Source organism: Vipera berus (assembly GCF_964194415.1).
Source record: "Vipera berus genome assembly, chromosome: 5".
In the NCBI taxonomy this organism is placed as follows: domain Eukaryota; kingdom Metazoa; phylum Chordata; class Lepidosauria; order Squamata; family Viperidae; genus Vipera; species Vipera berus.
The window spans coordinates 53027654-53040998 of record NC_138207.1 but is presented as its reverse complement, the minus strand read 5'-3'; the positions used below and the strand labels follow the sequence as shown (position 1 = coordinate 53040998).

General features: G+C 36.5%; 1 protein-coding gene across 1 annotated transcript in view; it reads right to left on the bottom strand.

The window, feature by feature from the left end:
- RBM20 (RNA binding motif protein 20) overlaps positions 1-13345 on the bottom strand; it is a 72983-nt gene that overhangs the window by 27030 nt on the left and 32608 nt on the right. The window lies entirely within an intron of this gene.

Sequence of the window (13345 nt, the reverse complement as noted above, 5' to 3'; positions counted from 1 at the left end):
TGTTTAATAATGGAAGTCTAACATCCTTATTAAATCCTTGGAATCAAAGAAAGTAACAACATGTAATTATCATCATATATATATTTATATATATATAAATTTATAGGAATGTTTTTTTAAAAGCACTAATATTTCTTCATAAATTTTATTTTTTTAAAAAAATAGGGCTATTATTCAAATATATTCAAATATATTCTTAATGTATTGATATAACTTGCTAGTATATTAATATTACTAAACAGTATGCTTTATTTATATATAACAAAAATTCAAATGCATAAAATCAGTGAAGCAGCTGTGGGTTTTTAACAATTATATAATCACGGTCAAACAATCTGAGTATCACAACATAACTTTTAATATAATTGATGACAGATTTTCAAGCAGTTTATTCCCTAAATGTAAATTATTAACTAAAATAAAGAACTCATGTCTCCTGGGTTCTCGCCTGATGCTTTAACCCAGGCATGTCAAACTCGCGATGTCACCTGATGTCGCGTGACATATCGCAACTTTTTCCCCATTGCCAGCAATGGGGAGGGCGCGGTTTCATTGTGATGCATCCGGCCCACGGGCCGGCAGTTTGACATGCCTGCTTTAACCAGTACACCAAACTGGCTTTCATATTATAAATAATCATAGAATTTGTTGTAAATGGATATTAAGCTTTCTAACAGATAGGTTGAACAATTGGCTCTGTGGTGCAGCTGGAACAATCTTGAACTGAACACACTCAAAACTGTAGAGATGATACTAGATTTTAGGAGACATCCTCCTATTCTACACCTCTTACAATACTAGACAACACAGTTATCACTTGTTGCTTATATGTACACTGAGAGCTTATGCACTGGAGACCAATTCCTAGTGTGTCCAATCACACTTGGTCAATAAAGAATTCTATTCTCTTCTATTTCAGTTCTAGAGCTTACAAGTGATTAGATGACATAATCAAAACATGTATTTTGCAATATACTATAGCTGGAGTATCTTGTTGGTCACAAGAAAAAAAAACAGTGAAGATATATACTTTGTATAATACCTATATTTTCCTATAAAATTCTATTGATATTATAACTGCTCCCTGCATGCAATTTACAATATTCCCCTGATTCAACAAGCAAAAAACTGACACTCAGACACCAAGCTACATGTACACTAGAGGACAGATCACATGTTTCTGCATACCATTCCTACTATGTTAGACTCACTGAATGTAAATAGCAAGTAATATCACTTGATATTTATAACATATGTTCAGTATTAACACCACAGCACAGAAATAATTTAAAGAATCTTAAAGAACGAATTCCAATTTAAAAGGCAACATGTAATTTCAATACAAGAACAAATAAAATTATAGATTTTTAAAAGCAAATGCTGGAGTATTAAATTTGTGCTCCATAACTTGCTGACAAATCACACATGCAATACGCAAGTGCTTGACTGCCACCTTATTTCAGGATTCTTTTTTTTTTTCAGCTTCCCAGGCTGGGCTATAACCTTGAGATCAGTCTTCAATTCTAATATTAATCAGGTTTATCCATACTTAGCTTTTTCAAGATTAGCCAAGCTTAACCAGATGCTGCTATCTGCTTTGGTTAAAAGGAACTAACATTGTTGGAAGTTGGAAGTTGAGTTTCTTGACCTATAATTAGAGCCTTATTCTTTACGACCAATGCTAGGATGGCTATAAAAATGGCAGAACTTGGGTTTTCTGTGTTGTTTAAACAGACAGTATAGTATGTAACTCTCTTCACAAAAACCTTTGATACCAAATATGAGTGAAACAGGAAAAATATTGAAGTTAAAAGGCTTAAATGTTTTCTATATTATTAAGAAACTTTCACAAAATTATGCCTGACAAAATTCTCCTATTTAGATTTTACTATAATGCAGTCACAAGATAAATGACTTAAATAGCTTCCTTCTGGAAACACAATCTCAGCACCTTTTTTAATTTTAGAGATTTACATTAAATGTCTGATTTATTATAAATTCATTATTATTTTGGCATAGTCAGTTCCTACAATTCTGATATTTAGAAGGTGCTTAAGAACATTGTTTCAGCAAGCCTTTGGCTGTTGATGATTACTTTAAGAATTATTTTCCTTATTCTTTTACTTGTTTATAACTTTTACTCTGACTTACATATTTAGTTGAAGATTGAAGAAGACAAGACTTTGGTAATGGCCACGAAGGAGTAAATTTAGTGGAGGTCCACCACTAGAGGGAGATGCCTGACTGAGACAATACTCAGTGGATTGTATAATTGCTCTTCAAGAAAGAACATGCCTGTTAGATATTGAAATAATCCCAATGTCTATACTTTATCTTTGTATGTGTGCTTATGTAAAAGTCCCCAGCATCTCATTTAGCTTTGCAAATTAATAAATGAAATAATAACAGATTTCCTACTTAATTGTCTGCAACACATTTTCTGATTTAAAGTTATTCTCATTTTTCAGTGTCCTTTCAACTATGTCATATTTGATCTTCTACTAAACACAGTAATAGAAGGAACAAGCGTAAAACAAGTATCAAAGTTCAAATACCTAGGAACAACATTCATGGAAGATGGTAAAATGGATGAAGAGATTAACATATGATGCAGTAAGGTAAACCAAGTATTAGGATAGCTTGCTCCTCTCCTACAACATAAGGCAGTACCTATTGATCAGCACAGAGAAGCATCTCATGCAAAATATATTCATCCACACCCTAAGTTACTGGTGCCAAACATGGACACTTACAATAAAACATAAAAAGGAAGTCACCACGGAAATGAGATCTTTGAGGAAAGCTGCTGGAATGACCATAAGAGATAAAATCAGAAATAAGATCATAAGAGAAACAATTGGCAGAGAAACAATCTTAAACAACATATAAACATATGTCAGGATGCTTTTCTTTGACTATAGCTCGGCTTTCAACACTATTCTGCCCACTATTCTGCCGAGCATCCTTATTGAAAAGCTGACTGACTTGAATTTTTCCCCCTCCATCTGTGATTGGATTAAAGACTTTCTGAGGGACTGGCTATAAACAGTGAGGGTTGGGTCTGTTTTATCCACCTCCCTGAAGCTTTGCACTGGCTCGCCACAGGGCTGTCTGCTAAGGCCCTACCTGTATTCACTGTACACATATGATTGTGTATCGTCCGACCCATCCACTGTGATCATTAAGTTCGCAGATGATACCACCATAGTGGGTCTTATTACAGATGGAGATGAAACAGTGTACAGGGGGGAAGTAAAAAAAAACTATCCTTATGGTGTCTAGAGAACAACTTGCACCTGAACATCGGCAAGACGAAGGAGATGGTGTTAGACGTCCGGAGGAAAAGAGAGGAACCTGCCACATTTTACATCGGGGGGGGGCTGTGTGGAGAGAGTCTCCTCCTTTAAATTCCTGGGAGTCTACCTCTGTGAAGATCTTACCTGGAAGTCAATACAACCCAGGTGGCCAGAAAGGCCCAACAGAGACTCCACTTCCTCAGGGTCTTGCGGAAGAACGGTAGAACAATGACTAATGAACTTCTTTTACCGATCTACTATAGAAAGCGTCCTTTCGCACTCTATTGTGGTTTGGTATGCTGGTCTGACAGCCACGGATAGGAAGATATTACAGAGGGTGGTGAGCACTGCACAAAACATCATGGGCTGTTCCCTGACACCACTGGATGACATCGCCAGGGCCCGCTGCCTTGGAAGAGTGAGGAAAATTCTCAGGGATGACTCACACCCTGCTCAGTACCTCTTTACTCTCCTACCATCAGGTAGGAGATATAGAAGTATAGCCAGCCACACCAACAGGCTGAAGAACAGTTTCTATCCATGGACTGTCAGGCTCCTGAATGGGAAATAACTTTATGTATGATAGATTTGCAAGGCTGGCGTGCTGTGCAATCAGCTCACATGATGTAACAAGATGGTGGGGTTTGTTGTCACTGTGAGTTGTGGGGGAGCACAAAGGGAGGCTCAGCTAATCTCACTGTATACGTGTCGTACTTTGATAATAAAGGTTTATCCATCCATTCATTCATAAAAACAACAAATAAAGTGGTTTGCTTACCTGGAGAGGATGTCATGGGATTCCATACTGTATAAGGCGTGTACAAAAAAAGGAGAAGGTCAAAGAACACAAGGCAGACCCAGAAGATGAAGAGACAACAGCAAAGACACACGACAACAGCATCAATTAACAATGGTTGAGGCCAACAGAAAAGCAAGAACGAGAACTTTATATCTCCCTCAATACCCAAAACCCAAAGAGAAAGTAAAAAAGACTATTTCAGAAGCAGTAATAATTCAAATTTTAGATAGAAAGAATGTTATATACTAGTACTAAATATTTTATATCTATATATGGTTTAAATCTGAAAACAATTGTTTTCATGTGTATCCAGAGCATTTTAGTGTATACTGCCCAATTCAAGGAAAACAAGTGAATGTGTTATGATCCACATTATTAATTAAAAGATTAAATTCCTTCTCTTGATGCACAAAGAAAGCCATTTACAAGAACAACAAAAAAGCCTGCATACCAACAGGATAAAAAGAACAGTAAAATTTGCCTGACATAAAGGAATGTTTTGTCTATCACATGCCAATGCTAATTACTGTGGTTTCCCTAACATCAAGAAAGAACATCAGTATTTTCTAAAATAAATCAGAGTTTCAATTCTCTACTATTGCACAGAATGTTCAAAACACTCATTAGCTACTTATCGAATAAATATAACTGCATTCCAAGAATTCCTCACCAGCAGCAGTTAGGAGAGGCAGATCTACACAGCTTTTTAGAAGAAGCTTTTTAGAATCTGTGTATCATGTCTGCTTCAGCTTTCCGGCCCAGGCTGAGAGTTTTAATTGGGGTTTTTTATATTTTTTTTTCAGGGATTAAATTTAATCTTTTTAATCGTTTTTAATTTTTGTATCAATGTTTTAAGTACCCTGTAAACCGCCCTGAGTCCTTCGGGAAAGGGCGGTATATAAATTCAATAAAATAAAAAATAAAATAAATAAATACATAAAATATAAGCCAATCTGCGCACACTTGGTATTTGTAGAGCCTTTTTTTATGGGGATGAATGGTTCTGATGTCATAAAATCTTTTCTTAGAAATGAGATATGTGCATCAGGTGCTATGTAATATATTACCCAGTCTCAAGTTAAAAATGTATACAGGCAGTCCTCAAGTTATGATGATAATTGGCACCAGAATTTTCACTGCTAAATCCTGGCATTCCCCACTGGTTGTTACACGACGACCCATCCTGATCCAAGCCATTCCTGGCTTTTTTTTTTTAATCCCATTTATATCCCGCCCTTTTCCGAAGACTCAGGGCGGCTTACAATCTAAGAAGCACAAATCAATGTGCTTAGCAGTAGCCTTCATTCTATGTATATGCCTGCTTATTAGGGCTTTCGCCCCCCCCCCCAAGCGGCATTATTACAAAGTCAGCTTATTGCCCCCAACAATCTGGGTCCTCATTTTACCTACCTCGGAAGGATGGAAGGCTGAGTCAACCTTGAGCCTGGTGGGACTCGAACCTGCACTAATTGCAGGCAGCTGGTTTTACTTAAGGAGGCATTAGCCCACTGCTCCACCAAGGCTCTTTTGATCTCTACATTCCTGAGCCTAGGTAAGGTAAGGGGCTGCCTTCTCTGCCTCCTCTGCAACACCCCCCACCAGCCTATCTCCTTCCAACTCTGCTCTTTTGGCCACCCTGCGCTCCGCTGCCTCCGCCCGCCCTGTGCTTCACTGACCCAGAGCTCCACTCCCTTTTTCTACCTCAAAGCCTTGTGAGGAAACCACACACAATTTGGACAAAGCTGCATGCGGACTTAGAAAAAAGACCTGGCACTGCCAGTAGCTATCTTGTGAAAAGCCAAGCTGGGTGTGCCTCATCAGAAGCCGGAAGAAGACAGCAAAGGTCAGCTGGAGGCAGCAGGCTGGCAGGATAAGCAAAAGTCAGGGTGGCAAAACAAGTGGAGTACTGGTGGCAAGGCCAGAGGAGCTCAGGGCAGCCAAAATGGTGGACGAGAAAGGTGGGCTGGGGGAGCTGAAGACCCACTACCATAGTAAGCGTGGGTAGGCTGCCAAGCACTGAAATGTTATCAAATTTAGAGACCGCCACCTCACGTGATCACGTGACTGTAGGAAAACTGTAACAGTCTTCTCTCTTCTCTCACATGCAGTAACAGCTCATTGGGGTAATGCTAATGACAGTAACACTCAGACTAATGTATTCCACAATTACAATCCAGGAGAAGAAAGTGAACAGGTTGTTTGGAGGCTCCATAATTAAATTAGACTAAATTTATCTAAACTTAGAAAAAGCAGCCAGACTAGCTAATAGGTTTAAGCTCCTATATACTAGACAGCTGCGTCTTCTCTCTCTCTATATATATAAATATATTCCAAAAATGTCAGCTTCCCCATACCTGGGATGTATTTGCTTTCTCTTAAGAGGCTGCAACTGTGGAGTAGAAGTGGCAAGTGACCTGCCCAATGGGAATGTATCAACATTCCCATGAAGTTAGGGGTGCACAAGCAGAAGAGGTGCCTGCCATACCCCAGCTAGTCTGGGCTGATTGTGTCAATTCATCCTTACTAATAACAGTCAAATATGGTAAGAATTTATGCCAATTCAGTCAAAAGCAACTGAATAAATAAAGAATTGAAAAGCATCAAATACTGAAATAACAGGTATCTCAGTAAGACTCAAAAGTAGCACAAAAATATAGCAATTAAAAGGCATAACATGAAAATACAGGGACCAAAAAACTCGGAAAGAGCTGCCTAGTATCAAAAAGGTACTATCAAAAGTATCAAAAAGATAATAAAAGAAGACTCAGGCAGTTCTCTTGGGAGAAAGCATTCTTAAGCAAATGAAATACTACTGGGGGGGGGAAACTACTTACAGGAAATAGATAGTGAAAGCCTTAGTCTTGTATAGATCTTCAGTTGTTTTAAGGAAGTAAGTGGCATTTTTGGTAGGTAAGTTCATTTTAATAAGTTTTTTTAGGATGAAATATTGAAACAACAGTTGAGAAGATACAATTTTCAATATGAGAAATGTTTTGGGCACAGGGATATTTTTATATTGTTTTACGTTTTAGATAATAAACACCAAGTAGGCTTAGAATGTTCATTCATTAATTGTTGGCACAATGCACACAAACTACAAGAACTGAAAAAAATCTAGGAATAATACAAAACTAATTAGAACATCCAGTGAAATACCTTTTTGATTTACAGACACTTATTCAGACAACCTGACCTTTATATTTAGGCTCAAGACTAGGATACAAGCTAGTATGTGAACACTTCTATTTATAGTAATAACAAATCATTTTACGTTGGGTACCAAGTCTGGGAGATCAGTTAACAGGTGCACTAAAGGATATATTAACATTCTGAGTATACGGTTTGCCTCATCAGAAGGCACTGGTAGCCATGGTGAAAAGCTCCCTAGATAGATGTTGAATCCCAATATATTTTTTCTGATTTATAACATTTTATTAGATTATAGAACAAAAAAAGAAAAATACAAAAGCAAATACTAGGACACAGTGTGGAGGGAAAGGGGGAAGAAAAGTGAGGGGAGAAAGTAAAAAGAAAAGAAAAGGCATTGACTTCCAACTTCCTCTGTTGCAGTAGTATATCAGAAGTTATCAAAAAAATGAAATCAGGTAAAGCTCCAGGTCCAGATGGCCTTACAAACCAATATTATAAGTGTTTTGATGATGAACTTCGGCTACTAAAGAGTATAATGAATGAAATATTTCAGGGGGGAAAAGGTACACCAAATGTGGAAGGAAGCAAATATTGTGTTGTTACCAAAGATACCACAAAGACAAAGACTTACAGACCAATTTCATTATTAAATAAAGACTATAAACTTTTTGCTGCAGTTTTGGCAGAAAGACTAAAGAAGATCTTACAAGAATATATACATGAAGACTAATCTGGCTTTCTGTCAAAAAAGACAGCTAAGGAATAATGTGAGGACTGTCTTGAACATTATTGAATATTTACAATATCCTAATGAGAAACAGGCAGCTCTAATAGTTTTAGATGCAGAGAAGGCATTTGACAATCTAAATTGGGTTTTTATATTTAAAGTGTTGGAAGAAATGGATTTTTGGAGATAATTTTATTCAAGGCGTTAAAGCTATACATCACAGCAAGCAAGAATGGTCATTAATGGTGACTTAACTAACTCATGTGAAATTCAAAAGGGCACGAGATAAGGATATCCCTTGTCTCCTCTGCTGTTTGTCTTGGTGTTGGAAGATTTGAATTGAGATATTAGACAAGATGAGAAAATAATGGGTATAAACATCAAGAAAGCAGCTTATAAATTGAGGGCACTTGCTGAGAATCTGGTTATATTCCTGCAAGATCCAAAAAATAATATAGAATATTTGATGACCAAGTTAAATGAGTTTGGGGATTTAACAGGTTTTAAAATAAATAAACAGAAAACAACAATGCTGACTAAGAATATGTCATATCAGGCTAATAATACATTGATTAAAAAGTCAGATTTTAAGGTCGAGAAAAAGGTGAAATATTTGGGGTTTATGTTGACAAACACAAATTGTTTCAAAATAACTATGTGCCTCTTTGAAATGATATTAAAAAGGACTTATAAAGATGGGTCAAACTGCATTTATCACATTCCAGACATTACCAATTCTTGCAACTGATACTCCATTTAAACAATGGCAAAGGGATATTTCTAAGTTCATATGGCAAGGGGAAAAAACCAAAAATTGGATATAAGTTATTGAAAGATGGTAAGGAAAGAAGGGGTTTGGGTTTACCAGATTTGAAATTGTACTTTGATGCATGTTGTCTGGTCTGGCTAAAAGAGTGGGTAAACCTCCAGAACAAGAGGCTACTTGATTTAGAGAGTCATGAATTAAGGTTTGGATGGCACAGTTATTTATGGTATAATAAAGTTAAAGTTAATGTTGATTTTTTAACAATCACTTCACTAGACATACTATACTAAGAGTTTGGAATAAATATAAAACAAGATTTTCCACAAAGTTGCCTCTTTGGGTGTACTCCCAGGAAGCTTTTTTTAAGAAAAGAAATGGTGGTGAAGCCAGACTGGTGGATTTATGGTAAAATAATACTTTTTAACTACAGTGACCCTACCCTCAAGTCGAAGGAAGAGTTAGAATCAGAGGGCTATGTTTGTCATTGGTTTACATATCAACAACTAAAAGAAAGATTTAAACTAGATAAAAAGAATTTTGTTAAAAATGAATTGGAAATCTTATTGTGTGGTAGTGATGAAGATATTATTGCTAAGGTTTATAAAATGTTATTGAAACTGAATTTGGAAAGTGAACATGTAAAACATTGTATGTTTCAGTGGGCAAGGAACTCTGGATATAATGTGATGCTAGAACAATGGGAGAGTATGTGGACGAAAAGCTTAAAATTCACATTAAATTATAATTTAAAAGAAAAATTGTATAAGATGATGTACTGCTGGTATTTAACACCAGATAAGTTATCTAGAATGTATAAAGATATTTCAAGTGAATGTTGGAAATGTAAGTGTAAAGAAGGGATCTTTTATCATTTATGGTGGACATGTGATAAAGCAAAGAAATATTGGAATAGAATTCATATCCTAATACAGAAAATTCTTAAAGTAAAGATAAAGACACTTTTCTTTTGGGCTTAATGGAAGAAAACTTGGGGAAAAAATTGGAACTCTGATGTTATATATGTTGACCGCCACAAGACTATTTGTATGCACAAAAATGGAAGGACATTTCGATTCCCACTATGGATGAATGGTTACAGAAGCTGGAGTTGGCAGAGATGGCTAAAGTGACCATTTTGAATAAAGAAAAAAATATATAAGTACTTTTGTTTCTACTTGGAGACTGCTTCTGGATTTTGTGCTTGAAGTGGAAAAAATGAAACTTTGATTTTGGGTTGTAGTGATTAGATTGATTTGTTGTTATAGAAATAGCTAGTTTATACTATTATGTAAAAGTAAAATGTTAAGGTTCAAGATGTTGAATCTCCATATTAAAGAGAAAAAAAATATTCAAGGGTAAAGCAACAGGAAGCAAATTTGTGCTCAATAATTCAGGACATATTCAAATGTGGTTCAAAGTCACTACCACTGAACAGCAATCACACATCTGTGATCATATCACCTGGAAGTATCAGACTGGAAGAAACAAATCAAAAAGACCAGACAAAGACAGTAAGTATTGTTAAAATAGACTGTATAATGCAATTTAGCAAACTAGAGAATGATCAAGAAGGAATAATATTTCATGGAATAAGGACAGCTAATTCTTTTTAGAACATTTATGGCTACTAATAGCTATCGACAGCTATGTTTATAAGACACTAGTCTTAGAACTTTGGAAAATAATTCAAATGGGAAGGACTGAGACAATAGCACCCACCTGCCTAATGGCATAACGTGACCTCTGTAGGAAGGCTGTGCTTCCAATTGGTTGGGTGCAAGAACTGTTTATGGTTACAGAAGTGCCATATGCTATGGTTTACTTCTAGTTCAAAGGGTCATTGAATCTTAGACTTGTTTCTATACTGAAGAAAGTTAGAAGTTACTCTTTTTTACAGTTTTTTCCCCTTTTTATTCGCACCCCCAATTTTCCTTTTCCCTGTCCCCTCTACATTTTTCCTTCCAATTTTTCCCTCTGTACTTTTGTATTTTAACTTGTTTTGAAACTCAATAAAAGTTTTGCAAACAAATTAAAAGCAACAACAAAAAAAGAGCTACACTAATATGGAAAGGTAAGTTTCATGCTGCTGAGCCCTGAAGCCAGATGAAGGATTCTCACACATGGCTGGGCAGGCCACTCCTTTCTGTCCCCTCTATTTGCAACTTTCTCTGATGGTTTCTCCATTGACTTTATGGGAAAACTATCAGAGAAGATTGCAAATGGTGATCACATGATCATAAGGCCCTTGGTAAACAATCGTAAGTATGAGCAGATTGGGGAGCACCTGAAACATACTCACATGACCAGGGTGGGGGTGATATGACCTTTTATGACAGTTGAAAGTGCTCTATGGACCAAAAAGCATCCTTTCCAAGGCTGTTGTTACTATGAATGATCATTAAAGGTCATAAGTTGAGGATTACCTGTATTCTATATTTTTTGCGTGCTCTTATTACTAAAGGAAAAGACACAGTACCTGGAATATTGTAGATAGTATAGAGTATATATCCAGTATATATCCAAACCCAATTCAGTCTTTAACAGATTGTGACTAGTCTTTCCCATAAACAGATTTATGATTTTCTGGTAAATTTATTTTACCTTTCATTTATTATAACACATATAAATAAATCATCATAGCAGCTCAGGAGGGTAGGATAGGCTGAATGAAAGTCACTGGCCATGAAGAAATACCTGACCTTGGATCTCCCCAGTCATCGTTCATCACTTTAATTACAATATCACATTGGATGCTTCTTAAAAGAATGGTGCCCACTACAGAAAGCCATTCTCTGTAATAGTTACAAATAGAATGGAGTGAGCGCCTGTTACTCGTCCCAGCTTCTGCCAACCTAGCAGTTCGAAAGCACGTAAAAATGCAAGTAGAAAAATAGGGACCACTACGGTGGGAAGGTAACAGCGTTTCGTGCGCCTTTGGCGTCTAGTCATGCCGGCCACATGACCACGGAGACGTCCTTGGACAAGCGCTGGCTCTTTGGCTTTGAAATGGAGATAAGCACCGGCCCCTAGAGTCGGAAACGACTAGCACACATGTGCGGGGGAACCTTTACCTTTACCTTATTATTGCTTGAGATTTGGAAATTACTGTATACTTTTATTTATGCACCCTCCCTTTAGCATTGATTCATTTTCATTAACTAAAGGTAAAGGTAAAGGTTCCCCCGCACATGCGTGCTAGTCGTTTCCGACTCTAGGGGCCGGTGCTCATCTCCGTTTCAAAGCCGAAGAGCCAGCGCTTGTCCGAAGACGTCTCCGTGGTCATGTGGCCAGCATGACTAGACGCCAAAGGTGCACGGAACGCTGTTACCTTCCCACCGTAGTGGTCCCTATTTTTCTACTTGCATTTTTACGTGCTTTCGAACTGCTAGGTTGGCAGAAGCTGGGACGAGTAACAGGCGCTCACTCTGTTACGCGGCACTCGGGATTTGACCCGCCAAACTGCCGACCTTCTGATCGACAAGCTCAGCGTCCTAACCCACTGAGCCACCGGGTCCCTATTTCATTAACTACATATCTATTATTGCCAAGTCTACTATTATCCATCCTAAATGTATAACATTTAACTCTTATTCTTACATGAAGTTTATTTATTGAATCTCTTTCTATTGCTTTCAGGCTCTTACTTTCATTTATGAAAATTTCTGAATTTTATATATCTCTTTAAAGATACAGTATAAACTATTCCATCCACTTGGTTTCATCTGCAAATTTGATATTCAGTGTTGCCTTATGATATTAAACTATTCCCCTTTGAAGATTTTAAAACTGAAGATTTAAAATCTATAAGATTGTTTATCTTCATTTCATAAATTAAATTTGTGAATTAAAATAATTAAGTTTCATTCTTAAAATTCTGCAAATGAAATATATGAAGAATTATATATAACATCAAAAATTAAAACAAATTCCTTTAAAAACTTTTTTTAAATTTACTTAAAATATTTACATAGTCACTCATCTTATGTAAAATCAAAGATTATTAGCCCCAGGAAGCTGTCATCGATACGAAATGTACTACAAACTATGTAACTAAAAAGACATATAGGATCAACGAAGATAATTCCTACAGAAAAGAAGCACATTCAGTCAAACAGCAAAAACTGAAAGACTTCCAGAAGCCAATAAATCTAAATGATGTAATAACTCTATGTGTCTATCAACAAGTTATTATTAAATACTAATTTCCTTGGATCTTAACTAATCCAAGAAGTGAATATTTGGCTATGCTCTCTGAATGGTTTTCACATTAAAAATTGTTGGGTGTGATAAAATTGCAGACACAGCAGATTTCTGTCTGTCATCATTACAAAGCTGTGACTGTCAATCCAAGCACTTCCCAAGAAGCACTAGTGTTACCAATCAGTTTAGCCTACTGTACACATGGCACAATATACCACAGCATTACTATCATTGTAACAGCTTAAATTTGTTATCCTGGATTTACACAAAAAACCCTTAGGTGCCCAAAATTTATCGCTGTCCTAATAGCTTTGGGATATTTTAGACAATGATTTTAGAAGTGAAGTAACTACAAAACCACTATTGACAGCTTTTCAATCCATAAAATTATATATCTGAAACAGAAT